Genomic DNA, 24,299 nt, shown 5'->3' with positions numbered 1-24,299 from the left:
GTCGTGGGAGATGACAGGTGGACCTCTTTTCCCTCACCATTTACACCTGTAGTGTGGTTTATGGGCCTCTTTCTGTGTGCATGTTAAGTTAGCATGGCGTATTAGGAGTTTAAACACCATTTTCCCTTTTGCTGCTTTTTTGCACACTGATGAGCTGTTTTTGCAGAGGTAGCTTTCATGTAGGTCTATACATTAGAAATCGTTTGTTTTTCGACATCTCTATACATACATCGTGTCCTCAGTCTGTACAGTGAGTGCTGAGCCGCCAAGGTTATCATAACGTGCAAGCCTGTTTATCAGCGTGTCCGTGTAACACATTCTAGACACAACAATTTGGCTGCAAGCCGAGTAGGATTCTGGCGCCTTTATCATAGCACACTTGCCAGAATTCAACACACTTGGAAGATTCCAGGCATGCAGAGAGACAAATTGATTCTGATGTAAATTACACTTACTGAGCGGACAGGTAAATGGGGTCCCCCTAAGAAAACTCAAGAGACCTCCTATAGTTTTATAATACATAGTTCCTAGATAGGGCGGGTGCTTAAAATAGGTGCTTTTTATCACCTGTTTGCACTATCATTACAATATGATTCCTCCTTTTGAGTTTTATGTAATTGTAACCATGCTGACCGTATTATTCTTAATCATATGTATGCTTATGTTGATTAAAATACTGCGCTTGAGATCACGTCGTTAAAATAAACATTTTAACCTTACTGTGTCTCTATTTTACTCCTGTTGTGGACTGGTATGAATGTATAACAAAAGAGTGTTCTCACTTCCCACCATTCCTGAGATGGTCCTCTAAGTCGCATGTTCTAGGTTGTCTAATCATTGGTTTCTTTCCTATAGTACGAAGAGATAATGTGACACTGACTGCTAGTCTGGTAGGAGATTTTTGGTACTAAGGTGTGTTTTGGCACACCCTAATACACTGAGGTCCTAAGTCTCTATGCACAGTTCTTTGTCTGAGCAGAATCCCTGTAACATGGCGCCGCCAACGAGTGTGGTCTTATTGTGAGACACTTGAGTAGTGCTTATATCAGTCTACGAACTTCTCACTATCGTTTCTGGTTGACAGTAGTGACGGATAAAAACCCACCTATGTTTACATAGGTTGTTTCAAGCTTGATACTTCTCAAAGGTTTCCTCTTTGAATTATTACCCAGTTGTACGTTATAGTGTTGTTTTATACTTCTCTATTACTGTTTCGATATGGCTGCGGTTTATATCCCAGCACACAGTCCTCTAGCTGTGCAAAATCATTTGCAGGAATACCTTGTTTCTCTAGAGGGACAGGCGGTGCTTTTTGAAGTCTCTGCTGACGCGGCGTACCCGTTTGAGTTGTATTACTCATGGGTCACATTCCTATCGGTGGATGCTAATTCTGGTGTTTTTCACACTTACACCCCCGCTGATGCTCCTGCAGCGTACGCGCCATATCGGACAGTGGAAAATAATTCAGATTTCTGCTTGGCAGCATGCCGTTTGATTTAATGTCACCCTCCAACACGTTATTACAGCTGTCAGACAAGGGCCGATGTCCATTCCAGGCACTACTTGGCCTGTGTTAGCTGCTTACACCAGCATCCTTTGGCGGGGCAGTTAACAGCTCAGCAACTGCGACCCCTATATACCTCTTCGGTAGCAGTTATTAGGGGTCTGGTTCACTATATTACTCGCAACCCACCGGGTGATGCGGCGCATCCAGTTGGCGGTGGCGTACTCAAACTTAGTCCCGTCATGGTTAATGCAGTCATGGGCAAGCGTCCCCAGGATAAGGAGGAAATGCCTTTTTGGCTTGCTGAGAAATGTGACCAACTGGAAGCAGTGTTCCTGAATACTAGTCCTGCTGAGAAACACAGGACCCTCACCGTGAGTTTGCAGAAGGACTTAGTGCCTGACGTAACTGAGTGTACAACTTGGGGGGTGATTTTTGGGCCAGTCTATACTAGGTGCTTTGGCACCCCGTCAATGACTGTTTTGGCCACTGTGATCAAGCGTGTTCAGGATGAGCATGGCCCTGAGGCAGCAGTGGAGTTGGGAATGTGACTCCAGGGAGCGTGTGATATGGTACGCGGTCTCGTCCTTGCAAATGTAAAGGGGGATGCAGTAAGTTTCCAAGTCTCTAATGCTCTGCGCGAGGTACCCGATGCCAACAAACCCCTTCAGTTGCCGAAAATTATTGCGGAGGGCCGTAATAGTTTGGGTGTTAAGCCTTTCGCAAAAAAAGAAAAGCAACAGCAAACTCAGCAAGGGTCATCTGATAAAGATGACCGCCCGAAAGTTCAGAAACAAAATTGGGGTAAGAACAAAAATCAGGGGAAGCAGGAGCAGCAGAAACAGGGTTCCCATCCCGCTTCACCTACACCTGCCCCTGTTGAGTGTAAATATGATTTGCGCGACCAAAGTACTATTAAGTCACCTGATAGGTTTCAGGTTCCTGAACAACTTTGTCCTCGTTCTTTGCAGGAAACATCGGTAACAGCCACCAGTGGAGGAGGCGGCAGCAGAGGTCAAGGTGCCCAACAGAGCCATGAGCAGCCTCGTAAGGCTGACGGAAAAGGCAAGCAGGACGAGTCACTGCGTGAAAGACCCCAGGTTCAAAAGAACAAAGTTGCTGCTGTAACAGAGAGATATGCCAAAGAAAATGAGAACGCTGTTTTGGAATCTGACGATCATTCGAGAGCCGCTGCGCTGCATCCACTACTGAAGGTGACAGCGACTGACACCTTTGTTGTAGTTGAAACAGCAGACACTAGAGTGGCTCCCCCTGAAAGACTTTATGAAATTGTCCTTGTTATTGAAGGTGACATACGTACCATAAAAGTTTTTTTGGGGGGAAAATCTTATGACGTCTTATGACATTTTGTTGGCGGAGGTCGACTGGCCTCCACCTTTTGTCTTGGCCACTCCACAAGGGGAGGAAGTGATCCTCCCTGCTTTCACGCACACTGTGCCGAAGGGTCAGGCACTGCAATTTACAGAAGAAAGGGATAAGGCGCTTGCGCCGGCGTTGTACCATACTCATTGTGGATGGGACAAATTTTCCCCTCGACATGAGATCCCTTTGCGGTCCATGCCACAGCCACAACCCCAATAGCCCATACAGCGTGAGGCGAAAGCCTCTGTGGTCCACATCCATGAACATTTGGAATATCAAGGTGTAATTGAAACGTCTGTGTCCCTGATAATTAACCCACTTTTTACTGTGACCGAGCAAGATGGCTCATACCGTTTGGTATTGAAATACCTCCACTTAAACTCATATTGTCATACGTGTGCGGTGCAGAATACTCATAGCTCTGCTCTTATGAGCAGCCGTGGCTGGCAGTGGGAGTAAATGCAGGGCAGTGACGTGGGGAGGGGGAGGGCCAGGGTGGGGGGTAGTAATGTATGGATTATGGAGTTTTACAGGTAAGTAAACATTTAAATAAATAAAACAAATTTCGTTGAGTGCACTGCATCCCAAAATGCAATGCAGTGCGCGCAATGAAATTCATTTTATTTATTTAAATGTGTACTTACCGCTAAAACTCCGTAATCCATACATTACTACCAACACCCTGCCCCTCCCTCTCCCCACGTCACCACCCTCCATTTACTCACACTGCCGGCCGTGGCTGCTTGTGAATAGTCTGGTGCGTAAAAGGTTCAAAAGCACGATTGACATTTCCAATGGCTTTTTTGCCCATAACTTGTCCTCCCTCAGTAGTCAATGGACGAGTTTTACCTGTGGTGGCAAAGAATGCCAGTTCCTTGGATTGCCCATGGGCTACAAGAACAGTCCAGGCGTTTTTGCCGCCCGCATAGTCTCTCGGCTTGAGAGGCTCGATGCAGATGCATGTTCGGATGTGGATGACATTTATCTCACTGAGGATAAATTATGGCCGCATTTGTGCCGTGTTGACCGCATAATTTGCCGTTTTACAGACTTTGGCTATAAACTCAACTTTGCGAAGTCACATATTGCGGAGTACACAGTGTTGTTGCTGGGCTACGATCTTAACAATGAAGGTAGAGGCTTGGCTCCTCACTTATTGGAGAAATGTGCACTTTTGCACGCTACCACAACGCTGAAAAAACTACAATCCTTACTGGGCTTTTTGAATTTCAGACGTACATATATTCCGGAATATGCTCAGCATATCAAGACGCTCTATGCATTGATACAACCAGCTTTTTCCAAATTGTGCTGGCTGCCAGGACATTCAGCCATCTTGCGATTGTTGCAGGCTGACCTACTAGAATCTAAGTTCTTGTCGACTTGTGATAACCACACTAACCTGGTAATTAGGATCGTACCAGGAGTGGTGGGTTTCACGTGCCTCACTTTTAATGAGGGGGACAGGGGGACACGGTTCCTATTGCTTACAAGTCACACCTGTACAGTTTGGCCGAGTTGCGGTTTTCCACTGTAAAAAAAGTTTTGACAGCAGTGCAAATGGAGATTCTTAAGAAACGTGCACAGTCGCAGGGGAAAAGCATTGTGATTGTTACTCCATATCCTGCCTTGGAGGGAGTAACGAAGGCCAGTGTACCAAATTCCAAGGCTTTGCACCATCGGTGGGTACAATGGGCTACATCCTTGACATCTCAGGATTTAACCTTCATTTTCGATTCCTCTTTGCAGACTCAAGAGTTTTTGCAGTATGAGTTTGTTCTTCCTCCTCCTCTGACTATGCGCCCACTTGAGGATTTTCGTTGTATCAATTACTCTGATGGAAGTGCACAAGCGGCTACGGGTTCTAGACACGCATACTCCGCGGCCTGCGCAATTGTGGTTAGTAATATGATGGATGGTGAGTTCAAGTCTGTTGTTGTGCATACACAGAGATTAGGGGACTGTACCACCCAGTTGGAAGAACTACGTGCTCTGATGCTTGCATTGAAATACGCGGACCCCAGTGTGACTACTCTTATTGTGAGTGATTCTTTTTACTGTGTACAGTCTTTCAATGACATTCTACCCTTTTGGACTCAAAATGATTATCGTGACTCCAAAGGACGCACAATAAAACATAAAATGATCTGGGTTCGAGTGGCGCAGCTAAAAGAACGTCTCTCACTCATTTCTGTAATTCATATTTTAGGTCATTAGCGCATTGGAGTTCACACTGTTGGCATAAGATTGATGATCACATCTTGGCAGCTATGGCCGCAACTGAGAAGGGAAGTAATTATCCTAAGGGTTTCCCCTCAAAGTACTCCTATCATCTAAGTCCTGATAAAGTTTCTTATGTGAGAATTAACAACGTTGGTGACAGACTGATTCCCAACGCGGACCGCAGACAGGCTTTGGTCACAGCAGCCCACACTGGGATGGCTTCGGCACATGCAGGCTTGTCAGCTACTCTATCTAACCTCCAGCAACGATATTGGTGGCGGGGTTTGTACAAACAGACACGTGATTTTGTCCTTCAATGTAGCATGCCAGCAAATTAAACCTTCTTCTGCTGCACGCCCGCCCCAAACTCAGTTGTACATATCTAATAAGCCATTTGCATGTGTTTATTTGGATCACTGCAGTCCTTTCTCCTCTGGTACTGCATATGAGTACATCTTAGTTGCAGTTGACTCTTGCACGCACTTTGTCTGGGTGTGGCCTCAAAGGAGCGCTAATGCTAGAACTGTCGTAAGGGATTTGCGTGTCTTTGTGGGAATTTTTTGTGTGGCACCTTCCATTCAGACCAGGGTCCAGCTTTTGCCTCTAAGGCGTACAAGGATGCCATGGCTTTATTAGGGGTCCAAGTCCAATTTTCGTCTCCATACACCGTGTTGGACAATCTTCGTTCGCGTGCCGACAGTGGTCGGGCAGCCTTTTTAGTGCTGCTCGACATGTCGGCCGCGTTCGACACGGTCTGCCATCGGACCCTTGTCAGGAGACTGGAGGAGTGCGGGGTCACTGAGGGGGAAAGAGACTGGCTGACATCCTACCTTGGTGGCAGGCAACAGTTGGTTTCACTTCCACCATTTAGCTCTGAGCCAAGGAGTGTAGGACAGGGGGTCCCACAGGGCTCGGCCATCAGCCCTATACTCTTTAACTTGTACCTCCGTCCCTTAGTCCAGCTAATAAAATCTTTCGGTGTCTCGGCATTTAATTATGCCGACGACACCCAGCTGGTCTTTTCTTTGGAAGGGAATAATGCGGTCTCGCTGGATACTTTCCATCGCTGCATGGCAGCCACAGCGGACTGGTTACGAGCTAATTCCCTACAATATAATAGCTCCAAGACGGAGGTACTCCATTGTTCCATCGACCGGATTCCGCGGGCACTCCCAGAGAACTTTTGGCCTAGTACCTTCCTTGAGCCAGTACTGGCGGCGGAATCAGCCCGTAATTTGGGGGTGATTTTTGGCCCTAACCTACAGCTTGACATACACGTCAATAAAACCACCTCTACATGTATGATGCTGCTGCGAATGCTGCGCAAGGTTTTGCCCCTTCTCCCTGCTCAAGCTAGGCCGGAAGTAGTTCGTGGGACCATATTAAGTCGCCTCGACTACTGCAATGGGCTTCTTTTGGAGGCCCCAAAAAATCTGACCGGTAAGCTACAGCGGGTGCAAAACATGGCCGCCAAGCTGGCTCTCTCCCGCCCTAGGCCCAGCTCCTCCACTCTTGCATTAAGAGACCTACACTGGCTCCCGGTTAATCTGCGGGTACAATACAAAGCTGCGTGTCTTGTGTTTAAAGCTGTTCACCAACAGGGCCCCATTCCTTTGCAAAAGATGTTTGCATGGTACTCTGCTTCGCGGCCCCTCCGCTCTTCTTCGGCGCATCTTCTTGTAGTTCCGAGGTTTCACAGAGTGAGGATGGGTGGCCGCTCCTTTAGTGTCGCAGCGGCCAAACTTTGGAACTCCCTGCCACTCTCTTTGAGAAGCCACAAGGACAACCTTCCTTTTAGAAAAGCGTTAAAAACCCACCTGTTCCCATAAATGGCCTTAGCTGTTAAAGTCTATGGTTCTTGATCAAAGCGCCAGGATGCCGTTTGGGTGACAGGTTTTGCGCTCTACAAATATATTAAATAAATAAATAAATAAATAAATACAGGCCTGAGGGCAATAGTGTTGTGGAATGAATGAACCGTGATTTAAAGCAATCCTTGACAGCGAAGGTTTTAGGTGCTGGCAGAGAATGGCTTACCCACCTGAATGAATAGCGTACAACATGCACTTAATAATCTCCCTAGAAGGTCTCTGGGTGGGCGGACCCCATATGAAATGTTCTTTGGCATCAAGATGTTTGTTGCGGACCTTGACGGTCTAGACATGGCAGCAGGAGTCGCATCCTTTGACGTAGACGAACATTCTAATGTTTTACGGAACCTACAAAAGACCAGAGACAGTCTTGCAAAGGAACATTTGCCCTCCACGTCTGAAGCTGCGTTGCAGATTCTGGTAGTCGGCTGGCTACCCCAGGTTGGAGAACTGGTCCAAGAGAAGATAGACAACAAGAAAGAATTTGGTCCTTCCTATCGAGCTCCAGTTGCCGTGCTTGGTGTGCAGAGTACAAGCACAGTCATTTACCTCCTCTTCCTGGGCGAAAGGGGAACAGGTACATTTCAATTGACAATGTCAAACCACACAGGGTGGCCGACACTCTATCGTATGATGCCTGCAGTTTTGTGTCCAGCAATGGTGCAACACTCTGTTTTGGCCCCGGATCCTGCCATCGGGCCTGACGTTGCCATTGAAATTAGTCCACTTACAAATCCTATATTGAATCTACCTGCTGGTGATCCTCTTAATGACACTGAATATACTTACCCAACTGACTTGTCTATGCCTGATTTGGAGACCCGTGTGGCTAATCAATCCCGTTTTTAATTTGACAGTGGCTCATCCACATCAAAGACCCCTTCAAAAGTTTCGATTTTTGTTACCTGGTTTAAGAAACATTTTTTGATTTCACCTTGGATTTACATTTGGCTAGTGCTGATTGCAATTTTTCTGTTTATGTCCATAGGGTTTGTAGTATATTTTTTTCATTTTATCAATGGACACTATGTTGAAGAGAGAACTTCAATTCAAGTGATTGATTAAACTTTGGCTCTCCACTCCTCTTTGCACTTTATGCGGAGGGATCAGACTTTCGTGAATATCACTGCTTGGCCCGTTTTAGATGGGATTGTATGGGATGCTGTAAAGTTCCAGATTCATGGTCCCAGAGAGGTTATCAATGTTCCCAATGTACTCCATGTTTCAATGGGGGATGTGGTTAAACAAAATATTCGCTCTGATGATTGGGATGTTAAAGCTGTAGAGGCTGTTTTTACTGATTTGAAATACTATGCTGCCTTCGATGCTGAAGATTTATATTTGGAGTCAGCGGATTATGGTGATTTGTACTGTTACCAACATTTTGGCAATCACTTTCTGCATAAGACTAACTCATTTAGGAATATGGTTAATTTCACAAAGTGGGAACATTGTCCCGCGCCAGTGGAGGGCAGCTCAAAAACATTTTTCAAATTGTTTTCCTCCTTTACTGATTTTGATCAATCCAACACTAATGCATTTTATTTTAAATTCACTGGAGAGTCAGTTTCCACACGAAATTGCTTTATTCTAAGTCCTTTATTTACCAGTTGGCTGTTGGGGTCTATAAAATGTGGAGAGATACTATTGATCCTAAATCTGTTTGGAGTGCTTCAACACACTCCAACCCCTACGTGGATTTTTGGGCTCCAAATAACAATAGTGACTGACTAATGGCTGTGTGACAAAACATGAGTGCTTGTATATGTGGCCTTCACTACCCCCTCTTTTTTCCCCTTTTCCGTGTCACTTTTAGTCTATTTTGTTCAAATCTTTTCTCACATTAATTATTGATTGATTTTACACTGTTTCGGTCATTCTTTCAGTTTTTTTTACACAATTCCTATGTATGGCTCACAACAACAGCCCCATCATGGGATTGCAATGTTGCTATTGACTATTGTATTTTCTGGAACGTTGTATTTTCAAGAACTTTGCATTTTCTTGAATGTACAAATAAAGATTTACATTTAAAAAATAATTTGTAGTTCCAAACAACTTAGACATCAGTTTACATGTGTGGAGAGAAAGAAAGCCCAGACTGAACTTAAAAAACTATGCCCACACTGATGTATCCAAAATGTGGACCCACACTACATCTGGTGGAGTCTGATTACCTCATATAGAGCAATTTTCCTGCTTGCTCCCACAACCAAAGGAAGTGCCAACATGGTTGCCCATAGAGTGCACATTACTCGGATGCTTGGAGACCAAACTCCCAGTCCACACTTCCAAAACGTACAAAACGTGCCCTCTGTCTTGGATAATCTGATTATCAAGATGGAACTCTTTGGCTAGAGGACCACACATAGATGATTATTGGTGAACCTGATGATATAATGATTAGCACCTAAATGGTACAACATTGACCTGTGTATGGATTGGCAGGACACCATTTCATTGGCATGAGCAGTCTGTTTCAGGGGCCTCCTCTGTAGACCCTAACTCCATGACAGTTCCCTTTAAATCTTTGAAAAACAAATATGACCTTCATGAATCAAAACTTTGGACATTGAGACAATTGATGCACTGGCTCACCATCTAACTGGTTGTGATGATAGTTATACTGTAAAACTTCCTTTTGAGTAAATTCCTCACATAATGGATTTTTACTAGAGGTGTGAAATTAGGAATATATTGTCTTTGCCATTTGACTTTTTTTTTTAAAATGCTTGCAGTGTGAATCAATGTAATTCTAGCTTGATATTTGGAAGAAACAGTTTTCCCAGCTGAAAAATTAGGCATACTGCCAGACCTCAACAGAGTAGGTATGGAAACGAAATGTACATGTATTTGATTCAAGATATTAAATGATTGGTATTGACTCCACAAAAAATGAATAGTGTTGGAATTGTACACAGGAAGATTGCAGACTGTTTCATGCATTCTTAATGTCCTGCAATGCAGTCATATTGGGGAACACTTTGAGCTAAACTGTTGAATTGAAGTGACTTAGCTATACCCTGTTGTTGCAAGGAGCCATCTTGCACAACATAGTTGGTATGGTGGGGCAGACTATTCATAATCACTCTAATGTGAGGACATCTGTGGCGTAGCTAAGATTGGCATTCTTCAACATTAGCGTAAAAGCTCCTTTCACACATATCACTAGTGGCTATTCGAGCAATCTTCAATTGCATTGTGAACAATTTTTGCCATCTATATAGATGGGTTCATACACAGGCTCGAAAAAAACATGTTAATTACCCCTATATGTGTACGTGGTCTAGAAACAAAATGCTTAGCGTACGCTGATGATATCGCTATTGTCAGAGGGGATCCTTCAATTGCTATGAATCTCATTGAAAACGAAGCACAGAACTTCGGTAGAGTTTTGGGGTACAAGCTAAACTCCAGTAAGACACAGCTGATGCTTAATACTAAGATTGTGATGAGAGACCCGAAAATAACTGATAAAGCGACATACCTGGGTGTCAGCATTAGTGCCAATGTTGGGAACATTGCAAATAACAATCTGGAGCCACTTATGTTACATACTAAGAGAGAATTGTCACGTGTAGATAACCTGCATCTGTCTATTGGAGGTAGAACCAATTTAGTGAAGATGTTTTTTTTTCCTAAGTTCTTATATTTTTTTAGGGCAATTTGCTTGGAATTCCCACCACATGTATTTAAGAATTTAGATTCAATGTTCTCACAATTTTTATGGGGTTATAGTAAGCCACGGAGAGCACTCAAATGGATCACATTACCTAGAGAGCGTGGGGGGTGGGCTCTACCTAACTTCATGCTTTATTATTGGGCTTCAGTTATGAATTACAGCACAAGATTGCTAAAATCTAACCCAGATGATCTAAGTATTCCCACACCGCAAGAACTCATCCTGGGGAACGGGAGCACTGGCTGTCTCTGGCGGCACGCTAATGATGATCACCTTAAAAAGGTGAAATTCAAAACCATCAACAGTGTTGTCAAAGTCTGGGGAAAGGTTAAAAAACTACTTGGTCTTGGGCGATTTTCACATTACACACCGGTGTTTCAGAATTCAGATCTCCCAGAAATATTTCATGACTCCTATGTACGGAGCTGGTGTACATTAGGGATAGAGAAACTTGGTTGTTTTTTCTCTACACAGGGAATGAAATCATTTGATGAATTAAAAAAAGACTATAACATCCCCAACAGGGATTTCTTTAAATATCTTCAAGTGAGAGACTTCCTACTAAAAAAGGGGGGTGGCCGTATTAAATTTCAAATATGCTAAATCATAGAAAATATATGCAACAATACGCAACAATACGCCCCCAAGAATTGGTGAGATCTATGAAAGCTTTAACGCCTTACTCCCAGATGATATGGACAAACATGGGGCGGCATGGCAAATTAAACTAGAAGTTCCACCCAGCATTCCCCTTATTGCATATGATTTGTCACTTACTTACTTAATGTCCATAAAACTACAGGCACAGTTCTATAAAACATATTTTTCGCTGTAGTATACACTGTATAAAATTGCTAAAGGGGGGACAGGTAAGGGCACTACTTGCCCGCGATGTGCACTTCCCGCTGCAGACAGTGTGCATATGTTCGCCACATGTAATACCCTAACAAACGTTATAAATGAAATATCTGGGTTTCTTTCGGACATTACCTGTGCTGGGATTAACATAACAACTGAAGAGATTATGCTGGGCAACACTAATAAAGAACGTCCTAGGCAGGTTCAAGGGGTACTCTTTGTGGCAATGGCAATCTTTCGACTATGTGTCGCATCAGCCTGGCTCGATCCCACTCCACCATCCTTCTCCCAATGGAAGGCTAGATTACTTGCGACATGTAGTCTCGAGGTAGCCATTTATAAACAAAAGGGGCGTAATATTCGGCAGAGAGGCATGAAAATTTGGGCACCTTTGCTAGATTGGATACAGGCGCATTGAATATAGGAATTGAAAAAGCCTTGGATAAATGCTAAATTCTGTAATTACCAAATAACGCAACCCAACCTTATTGATAATACTAAATTTTGTCTCATTAAATCATCACAGAAGGAAATGTATGATTAAGAGTGTATTGAGTTTTGATGCTAATATGTTTTCTTTCTTTTCTCCTTTATTCCCTCCTTAAGGAATTTGTATTTGTGTACTGTAAATACCTATGTATGTAACAATAGAAATACCTGTCCTCATGGGGGGTGGGGGGTGGGAACCAGGGGCTATAAATAATATGCTGTGAAAATCTGAATAAAAAATGTTAAAACAAAAAAAAAGTGAACAATTTATGTACACAATTTGAGATCAGCCGTACATTTTTCTCTTAACTGAAGCTCTTTTCTTGTTGACCAGGCTGGTAACTAAAAACAGAGACTGTCACTGCCACCTACAAGCTAAGCGTGGTCTACTGTTCTACTATATCATACATGTATTTCACCTGCAATGTGTATGCTGAGGCTTGGTCCTTCATGACCCGCTACACCGCAGGGATTCATCAAAGAGGCAATTAGTGATCACAAATATATTTCAGTTTTAACATTGTCCTATTTGGAAACTTAAAAGATTCTTGAAACTACATGGGAACTTCGGCTGCTGCAGCTACAAAACCTTGGTCACCTGCTGGGGGGGGCAGGAAACTACACCTCCCAGCATCCTTAGCGTTTCCGGCCTTCAGGCCAAGGCGGTTGCGGGAGTTGCTGGAGCACCATACAACTTCTAGAGAATTGCTGCAGCATGGAACAAGCTTGGGAACTTCACCTGATGCAGTGACAAACCTTGGTTGCCTGCTGAGAAAGAGGAAACTACTCCCCCCATCATCCTTGGCATTTCCATCCCAGAGGCCAGGGTGGTGACAGGAGGCACCGGAGTGCCATAAACTTCTATAGGAGTCCCGCAGTATGGTACGTGCATGGGGCACGCAGGGCAAGGCCCTGGCGAGGACCAGGACAAGAGCAGGCCTGTCTGTGCCTGTCAGAGCCCAGAGGAGTCTGTTGAACCCCTTGTGGTTTTCAATCTTAGAAGACGACAAAATGGGTAAGCACAAATTGGATCAATAATAAAAAAAAAGGCAAAGGGTAATGCTGGTCCTGTTAAACGCCATACTGTGACTAATTTGGATACCTATCTGGTGGTGTGGTGAGGGAAATATCTTAAGGAAATAGACCTGGCTGCACAACAGTAAAGTTAGGATGAGAGAGTGTTTCTTTCTCTCGAAGAGACAATACATCCCAGTAATATTTATTCAAAGTAACAATTGTCTGTCTACAGCAACGTTAAAAATTTCCCTAAAAAGTAAATGTAAACGAAAATTACCAATAGCAGGGAAACCAAGCACACAAAATGCTAGAAAAAAGGAAGTACCTAAGGGCATTATTACAGGAAGTGTAAGGTGTTTGACCCCTAGTAACTGCTACTTGAAAGAGGAAAAACTTAATTAATAGAAAAATGTATTGCTCCTTTGTATGAGAAATTGCATATTATAAAATCAATGCTTGCAGTTTTATCCTCAAAAATAGACCACATTGCCCTTTCTTTAGCTCACTCCCAGAAGTGGCAGCTGCCTTTGCAAAATCTAACAGCAATTTTTCACTGAGAGGGGACCTAAACCTCCATTTTGAGGACCCGAGTACAAGAGACGCATTTGAGCTGATAAAAGATCTTGCCGCAATACAACTTATACAAAAAGTCACCGCACCCAGGCACATAAAAGGTCATACCTTGGACCCTGTGTTCACTAATATCTTGGAGTTGACAGTAAAGACTCCTATTCTACTACCATTGACCGATCATTTAATGATCCCCTTTTCTCCAAAATCACCCTTTCACTGTCAATCCAAGGAGCATAAGTCGACGAAAGCCCGCCCATGGTCCAAACTTTCCACTGAGGCATGGTCAACACAACTTACAAACTCAAAACCTATTTTTGAGACTGACATTTCCTCGGCAGTTAAGTCATTAAACTGTAGGTTGGAATCCACACTGGATAAAGTCATTCTGGTAAAAAAATGTAAACATAGGACGAGAGAAAATATCTGCCCATGGTACTCACCCCAGCTTAGGTTGCTCAAACAAAAATGCAAACAACTTGAGAGGATTTGGAGGAAGGATTTCAGTGAAAGCACAAAAAAAACGTACCGAGACGATATAAAGCCATTTCAAGCGGAAATCAAAAGGGCACAGTCATCCTATCACCCCGCTCGCACACGTAGCCTGACAGCACAACCTCAACATAATCTCCTACGGCGACAACACTCAGCTGATCCTCTCCCTCACCAAGGACCCCATCACTGCCAAAGCCAACCTTCACAAAGGAATGAAGGCCGTCACCGACTGGATGAAGACCAGCCGTCTGAAGCTGAACTCGGACAAGACGGAGGTCCTCATCCTCGGCTCCAACCCTTCAGCCTGGGACAACTCCAGGTGGCCGACAGCACTGGGGGCAGCCCCAACACCCACAGTCCACGCACGCAACCTGGGAATCAACCTCCACTCAACGCTCTCAATTTATTTATTTATTTTTGGGTTTCTAACGCGCTAGAATCGACTCCCGAAGGAGTATCTCTGCGCAATAGACCGCTGGGGAACCCGTCCTGGCTTTTCCTGTGAGATGGTCCCTACTGGGTATCTCCAAGGTGAAACCAGGCATGCCTGGCGTATGTGGGGGGCCGTTGTGGAGATGAGGCAAGCTAATGCCCAGAGTTGCCGAGTGTGATCCCTGGTTAGAGTAGGCACCGAGGTGAGAATTATTGAGTCCGCTGACCCTGGTCCACAACCCTGCCGCGTCGGGAATTGAACCCTGGTCCCAGGCCATCCTCTGCTCCCGGGGCTGCCGCCTCTAACCAGTGAGCCACACCACTCCACTCAATGACCAAGCAAGTCAACGCCATCTCCTCCTCCTGCTTCAACACCCTCTGCATGCTCCGCAAGATCTACAGATGGATCACAACAGATACAAGAAAGACAGTCACCTAGGCCCTCATCAGCAGCAGACTCGACTACGGAAACGCCCTCTAAGCGGGAGCCCCGACCAAGCTCATCAAATGACTACAACGCATCCAAAACGCCTTGGCATGACTGATCCTCACCGTACCATGCCACGGCCACATCACCTCCCACCTGAGAAACCTGCACTGGCTCCCCGTCAACAAGAGGATATCCTTCAAGCTCCTCACCCACGTACACAAGGCACCCCACTAGACCGGCCCAGCCTACCTCAACAGATGGTTCTCCTTCTACATCCCCTACCACCAGCTACGCTCCTCCGACCTCTCACTTGCCACCGTCCCGCACATCCAAAGAACAACCACCGGTGGGAGATCCTTCTCCCACCTCGCCACCAAGACATGGAACACCCTACCACTGATCCTACAACAGACCTAAGACCTGCTGACCTTCAGGAGGATACTCAAGACCTGGCTGTTTGATCAGTAGTGGCCCCTCCCCCTCTTCCGAATTACTAAATCTCTCCTGGAGCCCACTCTCCATGATACTTCCAGAAACTCATCAAAGGGACAGTGTTATGAACTGGCGAGTTACTTTCAGGGAAAAATACAAGCTATCTATAAGACTCTCCCTGCATCCCCACTACCTAGTGATCTAGACATCCCTTTGATGGATGTAGTTGGGCAACAGGAGCAGGAGGCAGTGGTAGCAGCTACTCCCACCTTGGAGAAATTTCCTCTTTTGGACAGGGAGACTCTTGCTCAAATTTTTGCTAAAATAAAATCTGGATCTCCCTTAGACCCTGCCCCTCCACACATCTTATCTAAGGCCAAAGATGTGATTCTTCCAGCTATCCAGGAGGTGCTTAACATGTCCATTACCAACAGACTTGTGCCATTGGCATGGAAGCATGCAATTGTAAAAGCACAACTCAAAAAACCCAGCCTGTACCCTGAAGCATTGAGCAACTACTGACCCATATCTCTCCTACCTTTGGGAGAGGTGAGGCGCCGCGGCTAGGGCGACTGATGCTGGAATCTGGGGATCATGGTTTGAATCCCGGCACCAGCGGCAGATTAGCCCAGCACCATGTGACTCTGGGAAATATCTTGCTTAATCTTCCCGACGGCCCCCAACACCTGGAGACCCTTACGGGTGATTGTTCACGCTTTACAAATGTGAATTAATATTATAAAAACATATAAACACCCTATCAGCCTTCCTAGAAACCCATGAGATACATCATCAGTCTCAGATGGGTTTCTGCCCACAACACGGCACGGAATCTGCTCTAACAGCTGTGGTTGAGGAAGCTAGGAGGATAGTGGATCAGGGAGGAGTGGCGGCCATCATCCTCCTGGATCTCAACGTGGCCTTCGATACGGTCAACTTCAATGTTCTCATTGAACGGCTAAGGAGAGCCGGGGTAGGAGGAAGTGCCATCTCCTGGATCCAATCATTCCTTAATTGCAGAACTTTTCAGGTCTTTACAGGGGAATCCACCTCCAGCCCTCTCCTTCTGAACTATGGAGTGCCCCAGGGATCTTCCCTGAGTCCTACGTTAGTTATGTAAATATGAGGCCACTGGCTGAGGTCATACAGCCATATGGGATCAAAGTGGTCACTTAGGCGGATGACACTCAGCTGGTGACATCTCTAAATCACCCGCAGACTGACCCTGCAGACATCGAGCTCAGCCTAGGAAAAGTATCCACCTGGATGCAACACAAACTGAACAGAGAAAAAACAGAAATCATGTATGTGGGCAACACCGCCAAGCTAACCACCATACTGTCATGGCCTCTGTGCTTGGGCACCCCTCCAGTTCCGAAGTCCAAGATCAAGAGCCTCGGTGTGTGGCTGAATGTCCCACTTCGTAAAATTGTCCTGAGGCGGAAAGCCGGGACTTAGTGAGTGTACTTGCTGTAATTTTATGCTCGCCGGATTTTAAAATCACGTTTGCACTTTTGTAGGATTTACTCACAAAACTGTCCCTTACCTGCCTTAATACCGCCGGACCTTAGCGGTTTCATTGCTCCCCAAAATCGGACCTTTCTGTAAACTTTAGGGTTCACCAAGCTGTCGATCTTTGCCTGACCTCACCTCCTGCAGCCGATTGGACGCTGCCTGGGGGGCCGCCATCTTACGTGAGGAGCTGGAACAGGGACACCAGTCTAGCGCTAGGACCCTCCCGCCCTCGGCCACTATAAAATGGAGCTCTCATCCCGGAGGTGCAGCGGACAGGCGCAGCGGGCGCGCCGGCGGCGCGCCGAAGGCGCGCCAAAGGCAAACCCGTCTTCGCCCATCCGCGCCCGCCCGGGCCCAGGGGCCAGGAACCCTGGTCAACTCACCTCCTATCCAGCAACTGTACTTAGAGAATTGCAGTACTCTAACCCTCCATTACCGCCAGGTGTGCCTGAGCGTATTGTACATCTGGAAATTTAAAAAAACTCATCGGGCCCATGTACCCGAGCTGACCACAGTACCATCCATCCCTGCCCTAAAGCGCCCCCACAGGTATTATGCAATGATACACAACTTCGAGTGCTCTACCTTAACACTCGCTCTATGGTTAAACACCAGCTTGACCTATTTCTCCTGCTTACCACGGATAAACCTGATGTACTGTTATTGACCGAGACATGGCTCACCCCGGACTCCCATCCGGACGTTCTGGCTGCCCTTCCTCCAGACTACTATATCCTTAACGTCAATCGCCCTCTGAACCGCCCCGGAGGAGGAGTAGCGTCCATCATTCATAAAAAGTTCAGATTCCTTACCTCCGCTTCGCTTACCCTACCTGGGACAGATAACATAGTCATAAGCTTGGTAACTGAAGGCGGTGCCCTCGCTCTTGTACTACTCTATCGTCCCCCTCAGTCGATGCCATCCTTCCCCTTGTCTCTGAGCGAACAGGTAGCTGACCTGCTTACCCATCACACTAGAATCACCATATTCGGGGATTTCAATTATTGGTATGACAGCGACCTAGCAGGGCCCCATGATACTGAGCTCTTTGAAATTCTGACCAGTCTTAATCTGACACAACACATTACCTTACCCACCCATACCAAGGGTCACATTCTTGACCATATTTGGACTCACAACCTCGCCCTGTCTCGCCCAATCATCTCCCCTTGTCTCTGGTCAGATCATCACCTGATAGAGGTTACCATCACGATCAAAGGGAGCATTAAGGCCCCTACCCTCCCTGGTGGACTGTGTCGTAAATGGAACTCCTATGACTCCCAGGGGTTCCTTGACTTTGTGACCAACACCGCCCCATTACTAACCCAGAATCCGGAATTGACTCTATGGAGGACGGGATAACCACCTGGCTGCAATCAGCTAGTGACAGATTTACCCCTCTCACCAAATTTGCACATACCAGATACGGCAATTCCCATCGCTGGTTCTCCGAGGAACTTAAAGCACAAAAATTAAAGTAACGCCACCTAGAACGCAACTGGAGACGGGGGTACTCCAAGGAGGACCGTGCAGAGTTTGTGAGGGCCCGCAATGAATACAAAAATGCTATCACCAAAGCTAAGGCCTCACATATCTCTGAAAGAATCGACCCAGCCCGCAACAAATCTAAAGAAATCTTTAAAATCATGAATGATTTCTCATCGGATCACAGAGTACTTCCCTCTCAGGCCCCAACCCAAGACACCTGCAATGCGCTTAACACCTACTTTATTCAGAAAATTGCAGATATCAAGAACGCTATCTCTCCTTCCATTCCCTTTAGTCCTTTAGACTCCTCCCCTCTCAACCCCTGCTCCCTCACTCAGTTCCCAGCTATCACTTCCAGTACTCTTTCTGAGCTCACTACCCGTATTAAATCAGGTTCTCCCAAGGACTGCTGTCCTCCTCCAGTCCTCAGGGCAGTCTTCTCAGCCTTACCTGATAGTATTCTCCCCCTTCTGAACACCTCCCTGAGCACTGGCACGGTCCCCACCGTGTTCAAGCAGGCCATACTAGTTCCCCTCCTAAAAAAGCCGGAGCTGACCCCGCCAATTCTGCTAACTATAGGCCCATCTCCCTTTTGCCTTACACCTCTAAACTTCTGGAGGCCCATGTGACAACTTGCCTGTCGGCATTCATAGAGAGCTCTGGCTTCTTGGAACCTAATCAAGCCGGCTTCAGACCAGCACACTCTACTGAGGCAGTCATTCTAAAAGTCATCAACACTCTCCGGGAGAATGCCGACAGAGGGTCCCCACAGGCACTGGTCCTCTTGGATCTCTCGGCCGCGTTCGACACGGTGGACCATGACATCCTTCTCCACCGTGTCGGACAGGCGGGCATCCAGGGCCCTGCCCGGGAATGGATTAAGTCCTTCCTCTCGGGCAGAGTGCAAACAGTCCATCTCGGCCCCTTTACTGCAACCCAGGTAGCCACTACCTGTGGAGTCCCCCAGGGATCCTCCCTCTCTCCACTACTTTTTAATTTATACCTCCGACCGTTAATCCATTCACTACGAAACTGGAAATGCACTGTCCTCAATTATGCAGATGACATGTAGATAATTTTTCCCTTAGACATCCCTGATGCCGCATCTAACTTCCAGGCAGTAATGCTCCACATCCAACAATGGATGATTTCCAACCAGCTCAAATTAAATCCGGAGAAAACGGAACTCATCTTGCCTGGCACTAGCTCGGCACACTGGGGCCCACAATTTTGGCCTAATGAGCTAGGCACTCCTCCCAGCCCGTCGAGCGCGGTAAAAAGCTTGAGCGTTATCATTGATAACGACCTCTCTCTTAAAACCCATGTCGGAGCCATCATCTTAGCCAGCATGTTCCAGCTACGAAAAATTCGCAAAATCTCCCACCTGCTCTCCCACGAAGCATTGGTGCAAATTGTCATTCCCCTTGTTCTCTCCCGCCTCGACTTCTCCAACTCTCTCTACTGGGGCCTACCCAGGTCTCTGCTCCATCGCCTCCAGATGGTGCAGAACCAGGCAGCAAGACTCATCTGCAAAGCCCCCAAATGGCAATCTGCTAGACCCCTTCTGTCTAAGCTGCACTGGCTGCCCATTGAACAAAGGGCTGCATTCAAAATCGGCTGCCTAATTTACAAGGCCCGGCAGACCAAGTGCCCGGCCTTTCTGAAATCCCTCATCAACCCGCACTGCCCGGCCCGTAACCTCCGTTCTGCTCATCTCCACCTGCTTACCATTCCGGCGGTTAAACTAAAAAAACTGGGTGGCCGTAGATTCAGCTTTCTGGCACCCAAACTGTGGAATTCCCTCCTCCTACAAATCAAAACCTCTGACACTCTGCTGAGCTTCAGAAAGAGCTTAAAGACCTGGCTCTTCTCGAACTCCCACTAGCCCTCAGCTTTTACCCTCAATCACAATCTCAGCGCCAGGAAACCTCCGGTGTCAGTGCGCTTTATAAATGCAGCTTAACATTAACTTAAACTTTACCAGCATGCAGTGGCAGTGATGGGGGCCAGTCACGGCATCCTTAGAAAGCTACAGAGGGTCCTTCCCCTATTGCCGACTGAAGCTAAGAAAATAGTAGTCCAGTCCCTACTCCTTTCGCAGCTGGACTACTGTAACTCACTGTATCTGGGAGCCCCAAATGCCACCCTAAGGAAACTCCAGGTGGCCCGAACTGCGCCACACGACTTCTGACAGGCTGCGGCAGTACGCAGTCAGCTAGCCCCAGTCTGAAAGCCCTTCACTGGCTACTAACATTAAAGCCTTATGCCCTGCTCATAAGACCCTTAGGGGCACAGGCCCCCAAATCAATCAGTCTCTGACAACTGCCTACCTCCCCAGGAAATCTCTTCGCTCTGAGAATTAAAATGTAGCCTGTATTCCTAAACTTAATAGGCAGCGGAGCGGAGGCCGCTCCTTTTATATAGTATAGCTGGACTGTGGAACTTCCTCCCTCTTAATCTCTGAAATGAAACTGCCCACCTCTCCTTCTGGAAGGGTCTTAAAACATGGCTATTCCAGAAGAGTAACTGCTAGTTTTCCCTTTTTAGCCTTAATTGCCGCTAGCGCTGGGATGCTTCAGGGTAGCCATGCGCTCTATACATGCTAATTAATAATAATAATAATAATAATAATAATAAGTACTCAGAAGGAGGCTATTCTGCCTACACTTAACCTCCCCCCTGAACATGGCCAATACGTACTAGAAGGGACAGTAGTCCCTGAGTTACCCCCAACCTCTAAGGAATCTATCTAACAAACATGCAATAAAGTTTGCTACTGGTTTTGTAAAAACGCTCAATTTAATGCAATGGAGAACAGGGATATCCTCTTTGCCAGAACAGTAGGGTGGGTGGGGCCAGGAAGAAAACAGCAAGAGAGGGATTACAGTGTGGTCAATTGCAGACACCCTCTGTTGGTGAAACAACTGATATATATAGTTATCATTTCTGTTGGCTTGTTGCACCAAGTACAATTCTCCTATTCCCATTGCCAACAGGTTCCTTCCACTAGCAAGCCTTGATAGCAACGATTGACTACACAACACATTCACCCCTCTAAATGAAGGCAATGAGGGGGAACTGCCAATGTTGCCAATTTTATTAGGAAATAATAACAGTCTAGAATAAGTCATTCAGCCCTCAGGTTTGTTTGTTGGAACGTTGTAGGAGTCATATGCAAGGTGATGGACCCACAATGGTTAAACCTGATTAAACTATATGATGTAATATTACTTCAGGAATGGTTTTGAGGATAGGTATGAGTGTTTCCACATTCCTGCAACAGGTGGTGATTGAAAGAGAGCCCAAGGTGATTAGCTACTTTGATCCCGTTTAATAAACCTGTTCAAAATCACAGCTGTCCCTCTTAAGCATAAGGGGATTCAGGTGCTATGGTTGGCGGTAACTTAAATTGGTAACTTTTTTAAAATTAACTTTTATAACTCGGTAGTCAATATGGGCTGTCCAATTCCAGCATTATTTAAGTTTTTGACTAGCCTAGAAACCGGAACTCATCAATGGTTACTGTTAGAACTGGGGGTCTCTAGTTGGCAGAGGTAGGTACCACTGTCCAAATAGGGACCCTTGATTCTAGTCAGGGCAAGCAGATAACCCTCTGAGATAACCCCTGCTCACCCTCTAGGTAGCTTGGCACGAGCAGTCTAGGCTAACCAGAGGCAATGCGTAAAGTATTTGTACCAACACTCACAGTAACACCGTGAAAACACCACAAACTGATTCCACAACAGTTTAGGAAAATAGAGGTATTTATTCTAAACTACACAAGACCAAAACGACAAAAAAATACAACATACACAGTTCAAGAATATGGTTTCAAAAGAGTTCTTAAGGTTGTAATCAAAGTTCTTTAAGTTGCGATAAAATAATCCACAGATGCGTGAAAAGTTCACAGTTGCGTCACGTTTACTCACAGTACCTTTTAGTTGCGACAAAGTTCCAAAAGCAGAAGCTGATGCGGTGGAAAACAAGCAATGCGTTGCTCCTGAGACCCTGGGGAGGCGATGCAACAGCCCCGCTGCAGCAGCGGGCGTGTTGCGATGAATCCGGTCTGTATGGGGAGGAAGGCCACTTGTATGGATTCCGGTGCGTAGGTTACGTAGGAAGTTTGTTGGCGCAAAGGCACGATGCAACGATCTCGTAGGGGCTGAGACGATCTCCGGGGCGACGATGCGTGGTCCAGCGGGGATCCTCTCTCTCGCAGCTCCTCGATGCGATGGTTCTACGATGATGTTTGCAGCGACGTGATGCGGTCCGCAGGCAAGCGGTGCGGCGATCTCACCCAGCGACAACAGGCAATGCGATGACACTCGCAGCGATGTTCGGCTTCCGGCACCGATCGGGTGCGTCCCGCAAACGAAGGATGCAATGACTCTGGCAGCGGCATCAGGTGCTGCGACGTTCTCGACCTTCGTAGCGGCGGGAAACGTCTCGCACTGTTGGGGATGCGCTCCGCAAGCGAGCAATGCAACACTTTTCGATAGCAAAAGTCTCTCAAGCTTAGTTTCAAGCTTCCCAGCACAGGTACAACTTCCAGAGGCCCCACAACTGGATCAAGCACTCTAGGAAGGACAGAACTCTCTCAGCAGAGTTCAGGGAAGTTGGGGGTGAAGTCCTTTTGTTCCTGGGACTTCAAAACAGGGAGCCAGCTCTTCTCAGGCCCTTGGAGATTCCCTCAAGACCGGGGACACAGCACACAGCAAAGTCCTTCCCCTCTCCTTGGCAGCAAAGCAACAGGTCAGTCCAGCAGAGCAACAGCAGGACAGTCTTCCTTCTTCAGATTCAGCTTTCTCCTTGGCAGAGGTTCCTTCTTGATTCCAGGATGATCTAATTTTCTGTTGTCAGGGGTCCTGTACTTATACCCCTAAAGTCTTTGTTCTCTCTGTGTATGTGGGCCCTGAGCCCGGTCTGAACCAGTTCTGGGTGTTTCCTGAGTACTTTGTTTTGCTGGCTTCTTCTTTCCTTTCAGAGTGAGGGGCAGAGTCGTCAGCCGCCCAGCAGGAGGTGGAGCCAGCATTGTGGAAGGTAGGCACAGCCCTATTCAGGCCCAGGTGCTAACTCCTCCCACCACTCCAGTTGCAAATGCAGTCATTCAGCCTAGGGCTGACTCAGCCAGCCTCCTGGGGAATCCCCAGCCCCTGTCACTCTCAAACCAGACAGTCAATACACAAACAGGCCAAGACACACAGAAGGGTCAGACAAGAGAACAGCAACTTTCTAAAAGTGCTGTTCTCAAACACAGGATTTAAAAACAACCTTTCCTAAAAGATGTGTTATTAAATTCTGAGTTCAGGGATACTAGATACTTATGTCCTATCTTGTTCCTATGGGAAGAAATGCTGGAAGCCACTGTAGCCATCACCCCCCATGTTAACCTATAGAGCAAGATAGCCTTACAATAGTGAAAAACGAAAATGGCTGTAATTCACTACCAGAGCATGTCACCTGCACTAGTACATGCTCTACCATTCACATACACTGCACCCTGCCCAGGGGGGTACCTTGGGCCTTCCATAGGGCTGACTGATGTGCACGAAAAGGGAAGGGTTAGGCCTGGTCAGTGGGGACACTGACTGGGAGGGCATGGCAGTTTCTAAACTGCCCATAGGCACTGCAGTGGCAGGCCTGAGGCACCATTTTAGAGCTACTCCTGTGGGTGGCACAATCAGTGCTGCAGGCCCACTAGTAGCATTTGTCATCACCAGCCCTGGCACACCCTGTGCACTTTACTAGGGACTTCATGGTGACACAAATATGCCAAACATGTATATCCAATCAGAATAACAATTTACACAGAGAGCATATGCACTTTAGTACTGATCAGCAGTGGTAAAGTGCGCAGAGTCCTATTGCCAACAGCCACGGGTCAGGAAAAAAAAGGGAGGAAGAAGCAAA

Source organism: Lissotriton vulgaris, chromosome 10, assembly GCF_964263255.1.
Source record: "Lissotriton vulgaris chromosome 10, aLisVul1.2, whole genome shotgun sequence".
Taxonomy (NCBI): domain Eukaryota; kingdom Metazoa; phylum Chordata; class Amphibia; order Caudata; family Salamandridae; genus Lissotriton; species Lissotriton vulgaris.
Note: the sequence above shows the minus strand (reverse complement) of the source record.